This window comes from Tachyglossus aculeatus, chromosome 10 (assembly GCF_015852505.1).
Source record: "Tachyglossus aculeatus isolate mTacAcu1 chromosome 10, mTacAcu1.pri, whole genome shotgun sequence".
NCBI lineage: Eukaryota > Metazoa > Chordata > Mammalia > Monotremata > Tachyglossidae > Tachyglossus > Tachyglossus aculeatus.
In genome coordinates, this window is record NC_052075.1 from 43,045,876 (window position 1) to 43,054,936 (window position 9,061).

The following is a 9,061-nucleotide window of genomic DNA, read 5'->3' on the forward strand; positions in this document are numbered from 1 at the left end:
CGGGCCTAAGGTCCCAAGGAAGTAAGCCGTGCAGCTTGACCCCCTCCCCTGCTTCCGGAGACATCGTCACTATCGAAATTTATCCTCACATCACCCCACCCGTGGCTGCTCCTTGTCCCTCCTCTCTGGCCACACTGCCAGATCCAGCCCAGCTGCGCTCCCCACTGACCAACAGATACACCACTCCCAAGGTGTTAGCTGCGTTTGGCCCAGCTGGCCTTTATTTCATGGCTACTCCTGTGTTCTCTGGGCTATGGGGCCCCTCAGAAGAAAAAGGCAAAATACACCATTTCAGACCTGTTAGTTCCCAGGGGAGAGGGTTGGGTCCCCAGGGCCAGAATGACTTTGAGATCTGCTGTCCCATTTCATGAGGTTTCAGGGTAGGGGGTGTGCTGACTTGAGTGAAAGAATTGAGGGCCTGGCTTGGATTCAGTTGACCAGCCCCAGATAAGGAGAGGCCAGTCAGGTCCTTTAATTCTATTTGTTCTGACAACTTGACACTTGTCCACATGTTTTGTTGTCTGTCTCCCCCTTCTAGACTGTGAGCCTGCTGTTGGGTAGGAACCATCTCTATACGTTGCCAACTTGTACTTCCCAAGTGCTTAGTACAGTGCTCTGCACACAGTAAGCGTTCAATAAGTATGATTGAATGGATTAGTGCTGCCTTCCCTTCTGCCCTCTGACCTTCATCCTGCAAACAGATCAAGGTGACTCCTGGGAGAGCCTCTGATGGTTTACAAGTAGCTGCCAGGGGCATGGACTGTTCCAGCAACTGCTGGCTAGTGGGGTTGGTCTGGACGTGCAGGGTAAGGGCTAAAAGCTGTCCTCAGAAGGGCCTTCAGACTGCCCCTGCCCTTCTGGCTGGGGCTAGGCCAATGAGAAATCTGCCCTGGGGTTGCTGGACTCGCTTCCTTTTCCTGTGCCTGACAGCTGGATTGGGAATCAGCCACCATGAGCTTCCCACACACCGTCTCCATAATGCAAGTATGGAACTGCAGGGAGGAGAGATGGGAGCTGGATCTCTTGGAGACTACCTGGGAGCTGGAAGCAATGGGGAGGGGAAGGAAACCTTTGGCCACCCATTCCTCTGGTCCCCACAGAGACCAATCTGCTTCGGCTCCAAGAGGGAGGTCCACTTTTAAGCCTCATGGTGTGGAGACCCCTCCACACCACGAAAATCCTCAAAAATCTCCAGTGGCTACCAATCAATCTGCGCATCAGGCAGAAAATCCTCACCCTCGGCTTCAAGGCTGTCCATCCCCTCGCCCCCTCCTACCTCACCTCCCTTCTCTCCTTCTCCAGCCCAGCCCGCACTCTCCGCTCCTCTGCCGCTAATCTCCTGACCGTGCCTTGTTCTTGCCTGTCCCGCCGTCGACCCCCGGTCCACGTCATCCCCCTGGACTGGAATGCCCTCCCTCTGCCCATCCGCCAAGCTAGCTCTCTTCCTCCCTTCAAGGACCTACTGAGAGCTCACCTCCTCCAGGAGGCCTTCCCGGACTGAGCCCCCTCCTTCCTCTCCCCCTCGTCCCCCTCTCCATCCCTCCGTCTTACCTCCTTCCCTTCCCCACAGCACCTGTATATATGTGTATATGTTTGTACATATTTATTACTCTATTTTACTTGTACATATCTATTCCATTTTATTTTGTTAATATGTTTGGTTTTGTTCTGTCTCCCCCTTCTAGACTGTGAGCCCACTGTTGGGTAGGGACTGTCTCTATATGTTGCCAACTTGTACTTCCCAAGCGCTTAGTACAGTGCTCTGCACACAGTAAGCACTCAATAAATACGATTGATTGATTGATTGAGAGATGATCATGGTAGGGGCAGTTGGGCCCAGGACTGCGCATCACCTTGGGTCTGCCTTGGAGAGCCCTGTACCCCTGCTCCTCCACCTCAGAGCTGCCCCTTCTGCCATACCCTCATACCTGAAGCTGAATTGGAGTCACCCCTGGGGTTATCCCCTCCTTGCCTCACCAGGCAGTCACCCCACTAGGACGCCTTCTCCACCAGCTCAGCTCCCCAGTCTCTGAGCCCATCTTGCCAGGCTGCTCACCAGTACCTCAGAGTAATTTGCACCATTCCCCTCCAGCAAGGGGGTAAAACTTCAGGCCAAGAGTTCTCACAGGTGGTGATGGCAAACAGATGATTGTCCATTCTCACAGGGTATAGCAGGGATACAACAGATGGCTTCTGAGCTGCCCCCTACCCCTCATATATCCCCTGCCCCAGTGCTGATGAGATAACTGAAGCACAGAGAAATCAAGTGACTTGCTCAGGGTCACATAAATAGTACATTTTATTTATTTTTATCAGTCTGTCTCCCCCACTAAAATGTAAGTTCGTGTGGACAGGGAATATGTCTGCTATATTGCTATAATGTACTCTGCCCAGCATATAGTACAGTGCTCTGCACACATTAAGCACTCAATAAACACAATTGACTGACTGACTCCAAAGGATCAGGTGGATATAGGAAAGAAACTGGGCAGGGACCCTGGATTCACTGCCAAAAGGAAGGCTCATTCAGCAATTGAACCTGGGCCCTCTCACTCATAAAGCAACAATCGTTCCCTTAAACCAGTGCGCTGTCTAAATGCTCTTTGACGATTCCATAGTCTCCCTGGGCAGGCAAAGGCCTGAAGGTTAACGAGAAGCTGCGCAACTGGTTTTTAAGTGCCCAACTCAGACTTCACGGTGTCATCTAGAGCATGCGTGGGAGCTTTCCTAGTACGAGTGGCCTGTTGGTCTAGGGGTATGATTCTCGCTTTGGGTGCGAGAGGTCCCGGGTTCAAATCCCGGACAGGCCCGTTTTTTCTTGACAGACACAGTTTGAAATTAGATTTTACCCATCCTCGCAGGGGCCACCGCTACTCAAAAAAACAGCAATTTCCCATCCCCTTCCGACAGATCTTTCTTGGGAAACAGGCCAAGATGATGCAATGGGAAGCTGGTCCAGATGAATGAGTTGTCATTCCCCCTCGCATGCTTCAATATTGACTGATTCACTCCCAGATGCTCGATGCCCCAGTAAACCCCTGAGCAGGAGGAGTGAGCTTTACCAGGGAAGTGCTCTTCACCCCCTTCGCTGTCGGACAGAGTGCTTGTGGGGCTGGAGCTTGCTTACGGATTAAGAAGCCAGAAGGGGGAGGGGGTAAGGTAGAGGAGGAAGTGGGGTGTAGCAAACAACCTGCAAAGAGAGATGCCTAGGAAAAATACCCCCACCAGGGAATAGGAGGCATGCAGGGGCATGAGGGGGAAAGATGAGCCCAGGAGTTCCTGCCTCCCTTCCTCCTCCAGACCCAAGCAGCCAGGGGAGGAACAGCCCCAGAAGATTTTGATCAAAGTCCCATCCCCTGCTCGATTTAGCTGATGGACTTGACCCTTAAGATGAGTAGGGGCTGCCTTTGAGTACCTCCATGGCCAGGGAGATTCTCTCCAACTCTTTCGAGCGCCTTCTTTCCTTCCTCCTTTAGCACTTAGTAAGTGCTCTGCTCACAGTAAGGGCTCAATAAATACCACTGATGGATTGATAGATTGATTTCCCCAAGACTCCCACCAGGAGAGACAGGGACGTTGGGTCTGGGAGGGACTGGGAAAGGGAGAGAGTAAACTCCTTGTGGTTCCTCAGGGAGAAGGGTCTGGGGGGAAAGGAAAGGGTCTGAGGGAATAATAATAATAATAATAATAATAATAATAATAATAATGGTATTTAAGTATTTGCTATGTGCCAGGCACTGTGCTAAGTGCTGGGATGGATATGAGCAAATTGGGTTGAACACAGTCCCTGTCCCACATGGGGCTCACCGTCTTAATCCCCATTTTAAAGATGGGTAACTAAGGCACAGAGAAGTTATTATTAATAATAATAATAATAATTGTGGTATTTGTTAAGCACTTACTATGTGCCAGGCACTGTACTAAGCACTGGGGTGGATACAAGCAAATCCGGTTGGAAACAGTTTCAGTCTCATAAGGGGCTCACAGTCTTAACCCCATTTTATAGATGAGGAAACAGTCCCAGAGAAGTGAAGTGACTTGGGAACTGAGGCCCAGAGAAGTGAAGTGAGTTGTCCAACATCACACAGCAGAGAAGTGACAGAGCCGAAGTTCGAACCCAGGTCCTTCTGACTCCCAGTCCCGGGCTCTAGCCATTAGGCCATGGTCCTTCCCCATTAGTATTTATTAAGCATCTACCTAATGTGCAAAGCATTGAACTAAATCCTGGCAATTAGATAACCGATCCCTGAACCCCATGTGGTTCACAGTCTAATAAAGCTTGTAGGAGGGGCAACTAGGGGTTGGCTTTAAGGCACTCGGTCAGCTCTCTCCCTGCAGCTTACCCTCCCTCCTCTCCCACTGCAAACCAGCTCACCTGCTTTGCTCCTCTCAGGCCAACCTATTCACTGTACCTTGTTCTTATCTCTCTTACCTCTTGCTCACTACCTCCCTCCTGTCTGGAACTTCCTCCTTCTCACATCTGGCAGACCATTGCTCTCCCTGTTTTCCAAGCCCTTCTGGAATCACACCTTCTCCAGGAGACCTTCCCTGATTTCTCTCTCATCTCTTCCTCCTTTATTTCCCTCCATTCTGCCACTTGAACACTTCCGCACCGTGTAAGGACTTGGGGACTCACTGCCCCTTCCTCACCCTTGTACAACTCCCACAGTGCTTATATGCATATGCTTAAACTTGTCGCTTGCCCCTATCTGTGATTTATCTTAGCATCTGTAAGTTCTTTGAGGGCAGGGATCAGTGCCTACCAACTCCATCGTACTCTCCCAAGTGCTAAGTACAGGGCTCAGCTCATAGCATTTATTTCTGCTATGCTCAATAAATAGCATTGGTTGATTGATTTGAATGATGATGATGGCATTTATTAAGCACTTACTATGTGCAAAGCACTGTTCAAAGCACTGGAGAGGTTATCAGGTTGTCCCACGGGGGGCTCACAGTCTTAATCCCCATTTTACAGATGAGGGAACTGAGGCACAGAGAAGTGAAATGACTTGCCCACAGTCACACAGCTGACAATTGGCAGAGTCGGGATTTGAACCCATGACCTCTGACTCCAGGGCAGCCATTGGCTGGATTTGAAACTAAATCTGGACACTGCCGCAGCCAAAAACAAGAAGCCTCCTGTTGTGGAATAGCACTAGACTACTCTCCTCCCGGCATTGGGTTGCTGGGGGGAGGGGGGACGATGCCTGCCCCTGCCTTGCAAATCAGTTGATCAATGAGGGTCTGAGTCTGGGGGCAGAGAGGAGAAAGAAGGAAGAGCCAGGAGAAGTGGGAGAGGGAGGCTGGGAGGAACAGAGTGGAATGGACTAGGCCTGGGCTCTCAGCCAGGTAGGGTGGAGAGAAAGGAGCCGCCTCCTGAAACCAGAAGCCTCAGTTGCTGCTGATGTGGCAAAGAAGACCACATCTGGCCAGCTACTCCTATCACCGGCTCGTTGGTCTAGGGGTATGATTCTCGCTTAGGGTGCGAGAGGTCCCGGGTTCAAATCCCGGACGAGCCCTGTTTTTTCCACCTGGTTTTATTTTAGGGCAGGCAGGGGAGAGCCTGCTGGGGAGCCAGAATGGATGGAGGGGATTATCTGGCCCTTAGTTTTATGTAATAATAATGATAATAATAGTAATAATAATAATAATTTTATTAATTACATCCACTGAGCCCCAGCTCCCTGCCTCAAGACAAACCCAGGTAAGGAGTCAGGTTTTGGGGCTGAAGCCTTCTCCTGGCCCATTCTTCCTCCCTGGCCGCAGAGGCTCCAGGGGAAGGAAGGGAGTTGGAAGGGGCCTGGGAGAGCCTCGGGAAAGGGTTGGAGGAGGGGAAAGTTGCTAGGTGGGGAGGAGGGACTAGCTAAGGTCTTGGGTGGAAGCCTGGAGGGGTTAGGGGGCTAAGGTAAGGGAAGCCTGGAGGGAGTTAATAATAATAAAAGTAATAATAGTGGCATTTGTTAAGCACTTACTAAGTGCCAGGCACTTTACTAAGCGCTGGGGTGGATACAATCAAATTGGGTTGGACACCGTCCCTGTCCTACATGGGGCTCACAGTCGCGATCCCTATTTTTCAGATGAGGTTACTGAGGCCCAGAGAAGTTGTGACTTGCCCAAGGTCACACAGCAGACAAGTAGCAGAGCTGGGATTAGAACCCATGACCTTCTGACTCTCAGGCCCGTGCTCTGTCCACTACACAATGCTGCTTATCACTATGACTTGCTACTTCTGCGTGGGTTAGGGACCTGGGGGAAGCCTAGGGGGTGGGGATTAGGGGCCCAGGGACAGCCTGGAGGAGTTAGGAGTCCAGGGCAGCCTGGAAGGAAAGGGGCCGGTCTGGCCCAGGGGAAGGAGCTGGTTCTGGGGGCAAAGAGGGGAAGATCCTGAGGCTAGGAAAAAGCAATCTCAGGCATCTGCAGGAAACGTGAGCTACTGAGCTACAGTTGGGCAGCTGAGCCCCTTGAGACCCCAGGTTGCAGGGTGATTAAAACAAACTGCTCCCTCAGCTGATTGCGGAGTGGACAACCTCCCTCTCCACCCCAACGCCACTCTGGCCCCAGCCCTGGCCCATCTCGTTGCCCAGCTTCCCATGAGGACAGAAGAATCAGTCCCTCCCTGCCACAGTCCTGCAGCCCAGATGGCCAACCCCATCCCTCTTCAATCTCACCCCCGAGACCCGGGGCTGTGGGGGCTCTGTCGAATGCTGCCACCCCCACTCCCATGGCTAGTGGACTGGGGCTGGAGTGAGAAAGCCCAAATGCCCCTGGGGTGGAGCATCGAGAAGGCAGGCATTGGGAGCAGGACTGGGGGTGGGGGAGAAGTTAGGAGGCTGGGGGAAACCCAGAATGGCTTAGGGGCCCAGGGGAAGCCTGCTTTAGGTCCTTGCTGGGTGCTGGGGCAGGGGGCAGGAGGGGAGAGGACTGCGCTTCTGGGCTGCCCTGGCACAACTGGCTACAAGCAGCCCCACGCCCCTACACCATGATCCCCCGAGGAGGGACCGGGTGCCCATCGGGGGTCTGTGGGGTAAAGTCAACCTGCTGGCTCCTTTCTGGCTCCAAGGGGTGAGACAAGCTAGCCCCAAAACGTTGGGAATGAACGTAATAGTGTCTCCCCTATGGTGCTGAGTCTACAGGGGCCATGATCCCCATGACCCACCCTATGGAGTGGGTGCCTCTGAGCCTCACGGGCCTCTGGCCACTGCCGAGGTACGTGTGCGTGGGGGTGGGGTGTGCTTGCACGTGTATGGGAGTGGGACAACTAGTGTTGGGAAAGGCAGGAGCAGCTCTCCATCCGTGGGCCTGGTCTACCCCCCAACGTATGGGTGAGAGCAGCAGAAAGGGATGGGATGGGGTTAAGTCCCTCAGCCCACTCACAGAATTTGTGGCTCACGGAACTGCGCAAGCAAAAACCGGTCTGCAGGTGCTGAAGTCCGAGTCTGAGGCTTTTCCTAACTCTCCGGAGCCTTGGGCCTGCAGAGCCCAAGCCAAGGAAGAGCTTGCAATCTGAGGTGGGAAGACAGCGGGCCCCCAGGTAATAATCCCCTAGAAGCCAGAGGTGGCCCGCTTCATGAGTGAGAGGTGCTGCAATTATCTGCTGAAAAATTCAGTGCAGTGTGGTATCTTTCTACCCTGCAGCCTCACCCTATGGGTGCCGGGGAGATAAAGGATGAGAGATAATGAGAGAGGAGCATGGGTCTGCGTGTTTGTGTGTGTGTGTGTGTGTGCGTGTGTGTGTGTGTGTGTGTGTGTGTGTGTGTGTGTGTGTTTTGGTGTCCAATAGGCTGGATGGCTCAGGACTAGGGCTTTTGTATATACCTTTGAACTTCACTTTCCCTAAAAGGAGGGTTGGCCAAAAAATGCCAACTTGGGCCATGTCTGAGTAATATGAGTGCTGTCCCTCTGCAGGGCAGGAGTGATGGGGAAGTCGGACCTTGGCGGGTGAAAGGAATTCTCAAAACAGGAATCAGGCACCGCTGGCATCTGTTGGGCTTAATGTATTGAAGCCTGTGGGCGATGGAGCCCAGCACAGGCTGAGAGTACGGGCAACTACAGTCCCACAGAGCAAGTACTGTGCTTCCTGCGTAGGCATATCCTCTCCGCTCCCACCCGGCTGAGCTTGAGTGTCTGACAGTGGAGAGGGGGTGAGACCAGGAGAAGGAATCACTGCACAGTGGCTGAAGTCTACCATTACTCTCTCCCACTTTTCTGCAAAGAGAGAGAGAGAGAGAGTTGCATAATACTGTCCATGAACATACCAGTGTGTGAAGAGTATGAGTGTGACTGAATAGGCTTATGATGGTTATGATGGACTGGATGCATACATGTGAAGCAGCGTGGCTCAGTGGAAAGAGCACGCGCTCTGGAGTCAGAGGTCATGGGTTCAAATTCCGGCTCTGCCAATTGTCAGCTGTGTGACTTGGGGCAAGTCACTTCTCTGTGCCTCAGTTACCTCATCTGCAAAATGGGGATTAAGGCTGTGAGACCCCCTCACTGTAGGACAACCTGATCACCTTGTAACCTCCCCAGCACTTGGAACAGTGCTTTGCACATAGTAAGTGCTTAATAAATGCCATTATTATTATTATTATGTCACTAAGGGTTTGCATGAGAGATGGTGTGAGTGTGTGTTTGGACTTGGTAGTCTTTTTGGGCCATGATTTGAAAGGTGTCCTGCAGCAGAGCCCAGGGATGGGCCACAGGATGGACTCTGGGAACGGACACTGAGGATGGACCCCAGGATCAGCCCCAGGATGGACCCTGGAGATGGACTCCAAAGATGGTCCCAAGGATGGACCCCAGGATGGACTCCAGGGATGGGCCCTGGTAATGGAGTCCTGGGAGTGGACCCCAGAATATATCCCCAAGGATGGACCTAAAGATGGTTCCTGGCATTGGACCCTGGGGATAGGCTGTGGGGATGGGCCCCAGGAAGAAACAGAGAGCCAAAATAACTGGGTCAGGGAGGGGAGGCAGTGGGTAGGGGTGTGAGAGAGGAGCTGTTTAAAGGAGCCAACAGCTGGGCATGAGGCTCTGAGGATGGGCAAGCAGAAACAATTTCTCT

At 52.5% G+C, this 9,061-nt stretch overlaps 2 non-coding genes across 2 annotated transcripts; both read left to right on the forward strand.

Moving 5' to 3' along the window:
* The first annotated feature begins 2,738 nt into the window (after positions 1-2,738).
* TRNAP-UGG lies at positions 2,739-2,810 on the forward strand. Its single transcript has one exon. It is a non-coding gene; the product is annotated as a tRNA-Pro (tRNA).
* Positions 2,811-5,447: 2,637 nt separating this feature from the next.
* Positions 5,448-5,519, forward strand: TRNAP-AGG. Its single transcript has one exon. It is a non-coding gene; the product is annotated as a tRNA-Pro (tRNA).
* Positions 5,520-9,061: the final 3,542 nt, after the last annotated feature.